Genomic DNA, 12,398 nt, shown 5'->3' with positions numbered 1-12,398 from the left:
TAACGGCTATTAAAAACATTTAAATCACATGTATTAATTTTTTTTGTTATAATTATTTCGTTTTATATATATGATTATTTTTTATTCTACAATCGTGCAATAATATTTTCTATAATATTATTGCTATATATGAAGCGGCTTTATATTACTATAATTATATCAAATTTAATTATGACTGTAAATAAATAAAATAGGAAACAATCAAAACTAATTTTTTTAGGACAATTCATATTTAAATAAAACCACAGAATTCTTTACCCAAATACACAAAACAGAAAGTTGTTACGTGCTTGTGCAAATTACATTATTATGTAAACCGTGGGAGTCAACCACGATTTCTGATTTGTACATAAACCGTGGCTGGTAGGGACGGATTACGTGTTGGAACAAAATGACCATAAACCGTGGTAGGCTACTACGGTTTATGAATGCAAGAAAATATTCATAAAACCTTGCTACCAGCAACGGTTTATGAGGAGTGAATATCTATATATATGTGGGTGAGATTCAAGCTGCATGAGAGAGATCATTATCATAATGGCAGGTGAGGAAGAGAGTGTTCTTGTCCTAGTGCATTGCTCTGGAAAAATTCAAAAAAGCAAAAGATATGGTGTGAAATTCACTGACAGAGAACCGGTGAGTGTTTTCATCAGTTCATCAAGCACTTTGTCAGATCTAAAGAATAGGATCTTGTAGAAGCTTGTGATTTCTAGTAGCAAGTGGGTGAAGAAGTTATTCTACAAGATTTCCATCGCAGTTGTCTCGACCCGGGTTCAGTATGATACCTTTGTGCTAGAGACTGATGAAGACATTAGGGTTCTGTTCCATTGTGTCAGAAGTTTTTCAGAGGTCAGGATACACGAGTTATTCACAAAGTTGGATGTTGGGGTGGATAGTTCTGGGGCATCAGCTCCATTTCATAACTCGACTGGCGTGGGAGGTGCGTCTTGTTCGATGCATGTGATAGCACCATCCATTCCGCTGGTCGCATCCCATCATTCGCGGCTGATTTTGGATCGAACGGAGGCGGTTGGTTCTGCACCTTTGCAGAATCCAGGGGTCCGTGGGCAGGCATATGAGGTGGGCACCGATGGTGGCTTGATTCCTGATGTGCAAGGGTTTGGGGAACCTGATCGAGTAGAGAATGCAATGTATGATGATGAGTCTGACCAGGAGCCTGTAGATATCATTGGGGACAGCGATGATGACACAGCTGCCAATCCACCTACACAGCATGGGCCTTCAAGTTCTGGCACTCAGCAGTACCCTCCACACTTCTCGACTTTAAACTTGGAGGCTCTGGGTGAACAGGCGGACGGTGGTCCCACAGTTGGAGGCTCTTCTATAGAATTTCAGATTGGGCAGTCATTCCAAAATAAAGATGAGGCTGTGCTGAGTGTGAAGGACTACAACATCCGTCGAGGTGTTGAGTACAGAGTCATTGAATCAGATCATCTGAAGTATCATGGAAAATACAAGGAGTTTGGCAAGGGTTGCACTTGGTTAAACTTGGGAGGTTCGGAGGTACAACGGCCCACACACTTGCTTAGCTACGTCTATATCGAGTGATCACCGTCAGCTTGATTACCACGTTATTTGTGCGAGGATTCTTTCGTTGGTTAGGACAGATGATGCGGTTACGGTAAAGGTATTGCAACAAGCTATAGAAGCCAATTACGGTTTTAGGCCTAGTTACAAGAAGGTTTGGCTGGCCAAACAGAAGGCAGTGGCACAAATATATGGAGATTGGGAAGAATCGTATGCAGAGTTGCCACGTTGGATGCTAGGGGTACAGTCTACCATGACTGAGACAGTTATTGTGTTGAAGACCTCTCCTGTTCGAGTTGAGGGTGAGGTTGATGACTCCACGGTGTACTTTCATCGACTTTTCTGGACATTTCCACCCTGTATCGAGGCATTCCGGCATTGTAAGCCCCTCGTCAGTATTGATGGCACCCACTTGTATGGCAAGTATGGAGGCACGCTGCTGCTGGCCATAGCGCAGGATGGGAACTCAAACATCCTTCCCATCGCATTCGCCTTTGTTGAGGGAGAAAATGCAGAGTCATGGTCATTCTTCTTGTCTAACCTACGATTGCATGTGACGCCACATGAGGGCATCCTTGTTATCTCTAATAGGCATAATGGCATAAAGGCAGCACTTGAGGCACCTGAGACTGGATGGCTGCCTCCACGTGCCTTTCGTGCCTACTGCATTAGTCATGTGACTGCGAATTTTGCCCTTACCTTTAAAGGTAAGGATGCAAGGAGGATGTTGGTCAATGCTGCCTACGCAAAAACTGAAGCAGAGTTTTATTACTGGTTTGACATCATGCGGACTGAGAATCCGGCAATGTGTGACTGGGCCAACCGGATGGAATACGACAAGTGGACACAACACGAGGATAGTGGTAGACGGTTCGGGCACATGACAACCAACATTAGTGAATGTGTGAACTCTGTGTTAAAGGGAACTCACAACCTCCCGGTCACATCGTTGGTTAAGTCAACATACGGGAGGCTTGCAGAGCTATTCGTGATCCGTGGACAGACAGTGGAGGCACAACTCGGATCTGGGCAAGAGTTTTGTCAGGCTTTGGTTAAGGCTATTGAAAGGAACATTAGAGACTCAAGGTGCTTCGCAGTGACGTTATACGACAGGCACCAATCGGAGTACACTGTGGCCGAGACAACACCGACTGGGAACTTCTCGCTGGGTAGCTACAGAGTTTCCCTTAAGGATCACAGCTGTGATTGTGGCCACTTTCAGGCGCTCCATCCCGACAGCAGCGGTTGTAAACTTAGTAAATGCATGTGGCTCGAAACTCCCAAACATCTGAGAGCTACTGCCCACATTGTAGGTGGACTGATCCATCCCTGTAGCCGAACCACCAACATCATCACGAACACCGTGCTGAGTATCCTCGTCCTCAACCGAAGGTCCTCAACCTCGTGCCCGTGCACGACCATCCCTATCAGGCTGTCGTCTGGCTCTACGATGAGGAACACGATAATCGACCACATCTCCATCATCAGCAACTGGTTGCTCCTCATCCAAACGATCGTCCAGCCATCGCCAATCTCGATCCGTGGTACGGGTGCCTATACGGCGATGCCGATTGACACGCCTATTATCTGGTCTGTCGTAAACCTGCACTCTGGGGGGCCTGGGACGACCCTCTGTGAAGAGCCTCCTCAGTCAAAACAATCGGCCTCGGATCCTGAAATGCAACATCTAGAGATAGGAATCTGTGGGCCACATGGCACCACCAGTCCAAGTACTCAGCTGATGGATCGGGGTCAACGGCTCGCTCAACCGGTATGATTGAATAAAGCCGGTTCTCCCAATACTGATGCCACTCCTAATAATATATAGGAACCATCTGTCTCCACCCCTGCCATCCTTGGCATGTAACCAATCTATGTTCAGAGCTGGTTGAGGAAGATGCTGAACACCGCCGAACTGAGAAAGCACCATATCTACCTGATGCCACTCAATCGCAGCAAAATATATCAGGCTAGTGATGGACGTCCATAACATACGGTGCTGGTCAACTAGTATCTCCGGATGAATAATAGCAGCAACCTCGGCAGAAGAATAAGGCTCCCACACAAACTGTATCAAAAAAGAAAAGTTATGTCAAAACATAAAATAAAATCTAAACTATTCCAAGTAAGAGCAAAGACTAAATGACACACATCATGGACACGCAATCGATCCAACATAAGGCGTGCAGACAAGACTCTTTGACCCATTGCATCGTTTCTAGGTAGATATATAGCCCACCTACAATAATAATTGAAATGATGTTCTAACAAAGAAGTAAATAGCTTCTTGAACAAGTTATGAAACCAAAAATATTAAACGGTACCTGGATGCAAGCGGAAACCCGAATCCATAAAACCTAGCAGGCCTCAAAGTGGAAAACCTTCAGAAAATCCAAAACTGTAGAAGCTGTAGCGGCCCAGCCTAGTTAACGATATTTCTGGTTGTCCCACGACAGAGACATCTATACAACCAGGCCAGTGCCGCCGAACTCCAGCTATATCTTCCCAACTCGTCCAACGATGCCAAATAAAGCAACCAGCAAAGGTGGACCCGGTTCGCGTTCTTGTCCGCGAACAGCTAAGAGGACAACATTATCAAAATATAAGCACGCGCATATATACGCACGGTCTCCTCACTAGCATCTGCTGGGAGAACCCGGAACCTTTCATGGAACCATGTGTAGCACACTGTCATCTGTTTTACCTTATTCTGCGGAGGTAACTCCTCAAACAACTTGCGAAACCATACCCATGCCGGTCTACCGTGTTCCATCAAATTCTCAAAGTCAGTCAGGCACCCACTGACAGGCTGTCCATCGATCGACAAACCAAGCTGATATGCCACATCTTGCAACGTGATAGTGCACTCACCAAAGGGCATGTGGAAGGTGTGGGTCTCAGGACGCCACCACTCAATAAATGCGCTAAGTAGAGGCTCGTCAACCCAGAATCAGTGACTGTTCAGCCTAGCCAAATGATACAATCCCGCGGTCTCCAGGTACGGTATGATCCGCTCGTGTAAAGGTATATTCTTGCCTTTTCACGCCACTAATAACCCTAGTGGGCTGCACAATGTAGGTAAAGAAACCCCTCAACGTACGACCAATACTAAACAAATCATATTAAATTTTAAAAAATTTAATTACATACATACATATGTTTTCTATTTTCTTTTAGATTAAGAAACATCACGAAGGGAAAAATAATGATAACAATACCAACAACAATAACTCTAGTAAGAATAACAACATTTATGATACTAACAGCTACAGGTACTAATAAAAATAAAGGTAATACTGATAACTAGGACTATCATAATAGTAACAAAAATAATAATTTATATAATAAATTAATTATATAAATAATGCTAATAAAATAAACTGACTACATTAATAATTATAAAATAATATTAATTATTTAAATAATTAGAATAATATTAATAATAATGACTAACCTCATTATCGATGGATCCAGCCACATGAGCAACGCCATTTAGTCGGTACAAGCGAGCTTTATCCTTCATGACTCCACCACCCAAACCTCACCAATTCCTCCCACCCTCTTTCTCAAACTCTCTCAACTATGAAGGTTGTAAAATTTTTCTTTTCTTCCAAATGATCCGTGTTGAGCATCAACGGATTATGTATATATACTAATATAAACGTAAACCGTAGAAGCCTAGGAGATTTTACGTTTAATGCCAAAATCCTCATAAACCGTGGTAGCCACCCACGGTTTATGCCTAAAACTGTTCCTTCATAATCTGTGGTTGGTGGCCACGGTTTACAGCCATATTTTTCCTTCCATAAAACGTCCCTACCCACCACGGTTTATGTACAAATCAGAAATCGTGGTTGCCTCCCACGGTTTACATAATAATGTAATTTACACAAGCATGTAACAACTATTTATTTTGTGTATTTGGGTAAAGGATTCAATGGTTTTATTTAAATATGTAAATTGTCCTTTTTTTATAGTCAAAATTTACTGTAAATATAAAAAATAAAATCACTAGTGATTAAAAATTTGAGTAGAAAATATCTAAAATTAAATAATATTCAACAGTAATTATGTGACAATTATAATTCAAAAATTACTGTATATGAAGTCACGTGAATGATTATTATAATTGATATAATAATTGCTATAATTGCTACATATTCTCAATCTTATCGGTTGTATCAATTTAACTATATCAATTATATTCAAATTAGTAGTCAATTATTTTTATGAAAATTCTTGCTATAATTAGGTTATACTTATGAGATTATCTTGTATTAATCGTTATAATTAATTTAATAAAGATATTTATTAAGTATATATGTTATCTATATTAATTATATGCCAATATATATTTGTAAGAATGAGTTTAAAAAAGTGATATATAAATATATATAATATTATTGTTATATAAAAGTTAGATTTAAATAATATATTAAATATTGATTTGATATAATTATAATAAAAATATTTTTCTAAAATAATATAATCATACATTATTCATGAGCTAATTATAATGTAATTAAATGTATAATATTATTCTATATTATTTATTTACCGTCATGATTTGATTTGATTGTTTTCTAGTTTATTTAGTTACATAAATGATTAAATATATAACATAACTATCGTAATTATTATAATTTTATGATATAATTATAATTAACATATTTTATCATAATTAAATATTGATTTGATATAATTATAATAAAAAATTTTTCCTAAAATAATATAATCACACATTATTTATGAGCTAATTATAATATAATTAAAGATATTATTATATCATAATGTTTACTTACTATATTAATATAATATTAAAAAATATATGTTTTATTATTTTTTATAGATAAAATCGATTTTTATTGGCAACTAAATTGTGTTTAGGTCAACGAAAACTATATGTTTAGGTAGATATTTTTTGTCAAATATAATGAAAATATAAATAAAGAAATAAAGGATAAAAATAAACTTAAATAATATATTTGACTCCACTTCATTTTATTAATTATTAAATTATTTAAAAATAGTACTTCCACGAAAAATACTCATAATATATAAATTGGGCAATAATTTAAAATTTTCTAATTATAATTTAATCAAATACTAATATTAAAACCAAATTACTTAAACAATATTGAATCTATTATAGTTCTTAGTTACGTATAGTATAGAATCATTCTCGTAACGATAACCAACTGAAATAATATCGTAAATATCAACATTTAGAATTCGTGCAAATTCAAACCATCCTCTTGTTAAATAAGTTTCATCATCCGCTATCCATGCAATGCGAAAAGGTATAGAATTGCCACACCGAGAAACCAAACTAACCCTTATTCCTCTCAATGGCATTGCAAGCATGCAAAAGAAAGCCGATAATTTCTGAAAAAAAAATCACAATATGTTATAAAATTATTCTAATAATGAACAACTTAAAATAAGAAAATTTAAATATATTACCAATCGTTGAAATTGCATATATGAGTTTGTCACAAATTTAGCAAAACTGAACTTAAACTGAAGGAATTCAATCTCATTATGTGCTCCACTTCAAAGATTTTCGGGCAGACATAAAAAGCATGGAGGTGATGAAACTTGAACTTGCCCTATAAAGTTCCGTGGATGCAATTACTCAATCAAAAATTGAGCTCCTCTCAAGAAAGCTAACTTTAACCACATTCCATTAGATTGGTCATAATAGGTGAGTAGATCCAACCATCCTTCGGTAAAGTACAGATTATTGTCCCTTCTTTGAACGCTTACATCCATGTAGTTGGATCATGAATCAGTGAAGACAACTCGATGAGGTATTTTATGGATGTGATGCATTGTAAACGATTGGGATAAAAGACAATCGAACTGGAACGTTAGACGATAAGAATAACTTAGAGTAACAACAATTAATAAATTATTAAAAGAATAATATAATAGAATGAGTATATGAAAAATATTATAAAAAATTATAAATTGTACCTTAAAAGGATCAACTTCAATAAAAAAACGAAGAATACATTCTTATTCTATGAAGTAGTAAAAAAATACTAAATATAAAATTATGAGCTGACTCTCAAATTTAGATTCATGTACCACAGAAAAATACTATTTATAGACTTTAGTAAAACAAAAATAAATATGTAAATTACTTACTATTAAGGCAATTTTTTTATTATATACAATAATTACGCATTATAATTGATAAGTAGTTTAATAGTGCATTAAATATTGATTTGATATATGTTTTATAAAATAATTTAGAATAGATGAAAAATTTTATTTGTTTTGGAGGGAAAACGCACTCACGAGAGATCGACACGTCACCCTTATTAGCTGGGAGAAAACCCAGTTTTAGTATATTAAGTAAATAGATAGATTGATTTGATCAAAAAATTGATAAACTAAATCTTCAACCGATCTAAATTAATATTTTTTTATAAAAAATAACTACATTAATCCTATTATAGAAAATAACTAAAATATTCTTATTATATATTTTTTAAATTTTGATAATTCTAAATCCTAATTCCATTATGACATAAAGAGAAGAGAAATGTTAAGATTCAGGTTCTCAAAATTTATAATAATAATAATAATAATAATAATAATAATAATAATTTTTATAATTAAAATATTATAATAACTATTTTATAAAAAATATTAATTTAGATAAATTTAAAATATAATTTACCAATTTTTTAATTAAAATTAATTTATTTAATCTAATTTTAATAAAATTTTATAATTTAATTAATTATATATATAAAATTTTAATTACAAAAAATATCTTTAAAAATACACTTTTTAATAGTCTTTATCTCCTTTATTGAAGTTTTAGTGACATGTATAATATAAGGTAAATTATGGGTTAATGTTCAAATCCGTCCCTGAAAGATCATTTTTGTCCCCGAATGATTTTTTTAATCAAATTAGTTTGTGAAAGATAAATTGTTAGTCAAATTAGTCCTTCCGTCAATTGGATGATGACGTGTCACGTTAAGTGCCACGTGGCATGTCACTCGTCAATTGACATATAAAAAAGTTTTCAATTAGTTAAAATAGTCCTTGAAAGTCCAGACGTAAGTCATTTTCATCCCTCAAATTTTAAAAATTAGTCAAATTAGTCTTTATATAATTTTTTTTTATTTTTTCTTCCTAAAATTATCTCTCTCCTTTAATTCTTCTCAAAATCTCTCTTATTTTTTTCTATTCTAAAACTTTTTTTGTTACATTACTACATTTTGTTGGAATATATATATACTCAAAATTAAAATGTATGTATTTATTAACCTAAATAAAGTTATATGCTCAAAATCAAAATTTATGTATGTTAACCTAAACAAATTAAATATTTAGAGTCAAAATTCAAGAAGATTCACAAATTTTGCTTCATTTTCAAACTTTACAAAATATTAAAAATTTGTTGGTTAATTATTCGAAAGATAACTGGTTCCTAATTGAACTCCATCAACATAAAAATGCAGTGCATCTCTTCAACACTCTCCCATTTTCACCAAAAAAAATTATTTTGGATTTCACTAAATAAATATAGTAGTTATTTTAAATGTTTTAATCTTTTAGATCTCACTTATTAAATATAGTAGTTAGTTTAAAAAATTATATTAAAATATTAAGATTCAACAAGTAATCCCAGAAATTGATTTTTCAATTATTGAGTTCTACAATATAAATTAAATAATAATAAAAATCATAATTTTAAAAAATTTAAAATTTAAAATAACTACTATATTATTTAGTGAGATTTAAAATATTAAAATTTTAAATATATAATCAACAATAATTTAATAAATTCGTTTAAATAAAAAAATTCACTATAAAAAAAATTACAATTTGAAAATATAAAATTTTAAAATACAAATGACAAAATAACTTTATAAAAATTTAATTATTTTTATTATTTTATATAAAGAAAATTTTGTTTATTAAGGTTAAAAAATAATAAAATACAAATGACAAAATAACTTTATAAAAATTTAATTATTTTTATTATTTTATATAAAGAGAATTTTGTTTATTAAGGTTTAAAAATAATATTCAAATTAGTAGTATAAAAAAATATTATAAATTTAATATTATAAAAAAATTATATAAGGACTAGTTTGATTATTTTTCAAAAATTTCAGGGATGAAAATGACTTACGTTTGGACTTTCAAGGACTATTTTGATTAATAGAAAACTTTTTTATATGTAAAGTGGCACGTGGCATGCCACATGTCACTGACTGTCACGTTGTGTGCCACGTGTTACTAACCTGCCACGTGGCGTGTCACGTCATCATGCCACGTGGCACTTAACGTGACACGTCATTATCCAATTGACGAAAAGACTAATTTGACTACCAATTTATCTTTAAAGGACTAATTTGATTAAAAAATTATTTGGGAACAAAAATAAAGATCGCGTGATCTTTTAAGGACGAATTTAAACATTAACCCCATATTATAACCGAGAGGAGGGACCGGGGACGGAAGCCGCCCCTTTATTGAAATTTTAGTATATATTAGGAGGCCAACCAACGACCTGCGCCCTGCAATACATGAGACCTTACCACATTAGATAAACAAGAAACACATCAAAAATCAATTGTTAAGGCCTTCATCCAACTTCATGTTTCTTTCACAAATTGTATATCCATGATCCAGCAGGCTTTACTTACTTAGAAGCTGGGGCACTGGCACTGGCAGAAGGACCCGTATGGCTATTTAGACCAGTTCCATTAGCTACACATGGCTGTTCTTGTAACACCTTTGGCATTTTCTTCGTCACCGTAGGCTGTACACCAGAAGATCTAGGTGAAAACATTGCACTTATTGCTATATTACTAACAAACTTTCCCTGCATCAAATATGTAGTGATGTGTCAGATTCATAATCAGCAGTAAATAATCTTTTACCTGGAGAATTTCTCACATGAGAAAATCTATCTATGGTATCAGCAAAACCCCTTTTATTTCCCAACACAGCAACATTCTTCTGGGATGACGAGCAGATACCATCTTTCATAGGAAGCAAAGGGAACAACGGCTTCTCATCGGGATCCAGGGAGTTCCAGCCTTAATTCGTAGCCTTCAAGTTCAGGTTGCCCTTCTTCTCATCAGACAAGCTTGGGACAAAATTGGAACTGTCCACTGAAGAGCAATCAGACAACCCAAGGTAATTTCGCTCTTTCAATCCTCCACCCCCACTTTGGGAGAAACAATCCAGGGATTGTGAAGATGCAGAAGCTACAGTCGAGACTTTGCTCTGCCCTTCGTCCTCTGAAACCAGCGCCAGCACCCGCGGAGCATCAGAATCCAGAGACACAATCAAGCTGCCACACAAACAGATATAGACAGAAAATGTAAAGCCACAAAATCAATTCACATATTGCCAGAAATAGAAACCTTATATGCTATTAACAAAATCAACAAAAGTTGATACCGAAACAACTAAGTTTCACTAAACTTTCAGTATTGTATGCCTAAGGTAAAGAACATACCTTGGTTACTCGTACATTCTCAGGTAGCTTCAAGGATCTACAGAAATAAATAAATAAATTTCAAAAGAGGAACTGCAAGAAAAATGGTGCAGTCTATCCATAACTACCACAGATGGGACCCTTTCTAAAAGTGCAGCACTGCTGGCAGCAGCTGCGGAAATTTTTTCTTATTGTAGGCTGCCACAACCACAAAGTTCTATTTCAGTTTGCACTCAAAAGATTTCTCACAAACACAAAGAATAAGTATATAGTACTATGCTGTAACACAGAAAATTGAATAGAAACACTATAATGCAAAAAATTTATATAGTATTGATATTAGAATTAAAGAAAAATAGAAGATAAAAACATATTACAAAAGATTGATAATCATATTTTTTATTTAACAAAAACAAGTATGATTACCTTACTCATCCTCTTTGCTCCACCAATTTACTGTGCCTGAAAAAAATAAAGAGTGCTTAGTTTTAAAACATCACGTAAAACGCTATTATTGATAGCGATAATCAACAAAAATGGTGCAGAAATCTAATTTTATTAGAAAGTTTTTCTAATAAATAATAACAATATTCTAATTTCAAATCTGATATTCAAAACCAAATTCAATCTAGTAATTTTTTATAAAAATATCCTCCAAATAATAAAGTTAATCCAATTTACGATATCATATTCTAATTAAAGATTTTATATTGAAATTCTAATTTACCCATTTGTTATGAGAGTGGCCTGCTTTCACGAATCTCCATCGTTACTACGAGAAATCACAAACCACCATTCAGGAATGGTGAAAAGAAGGGACGAAGAGATGTGGCTGCAATTGTTACACGTAGACTATGTTATCTCCGTAATCTCAACAGCAGTGACTGCAATTGTTGAGGTGAAAAGAAGGGACGAAGGGATGTCGGGAGGCATTGGGGATGCGAGACCTGGAGAAGAGAATAGAAGACTGTCGCGATGTGGGGAGGCAATGGGAATGCGAGACTGGAGAAGAGAAAATGGCAGCGGTGATGGTCAAGTAGAGTGGGGATTCAGAGATCTGAGAAGTGGATGGAAGGGGAAGAAAAAGAGAAAAATGTGAAGTAGAAATGAAGAAATGAAAGAACATAGAAGAAAAACAAAGAGCGCAGTAGGGTTTCATAATTTCCCAAATAACTAATGCATTTTTTTATTTATACATTTATTTTAAAATTAAATTAAGACAACTTTATTATCATTTAAAATTAAATGCTAATAAATAAATATGATAATAATAGAATGAAAATAGTAGAACATTTAAGACTTATATTTTTAAATAAATCAAATTATATAGTTAATATTAAATAAATTAAATTAAATATTTTTATCTTATTTATCA

General features: G+C 33.9%; 1 pseudogene; it reads right to left on the bottom strand.

Moving 5' to 3' along the window:
* Positions 1–10,057: 10,057 nt before the first annotated feature.
* LOC107458359 (auxin-responsive protein IAA9-like) lies at positions 10,058–11,790 on the bottom strand (annotated as a pseudogene).
* Between the last annotated feature and the right edge of the window lie 608 nt (positions 11,791–12,398).

Source organism: Arachis duranensis, chromosome 1 (genome assembly GCF_000817695.3).
Source record: "Arachis duranensis cultivar V14167 chromosome 1, aradu.V14167.gnm2.J7QH, whole genome shotgun sequence".
Classification (NCBI taxonomy): domain Eukaryota; kingdom Viridiplantae; phylum Streptophyta; class Magnoliopsida; order Fabales; family Fabaceae; genus Arachis; species Arachis duranensis.
Note: the sequence above shows the minus strand (reverse complement) of the source record. Positions and strands in the feature narration are given on the sequence as shown.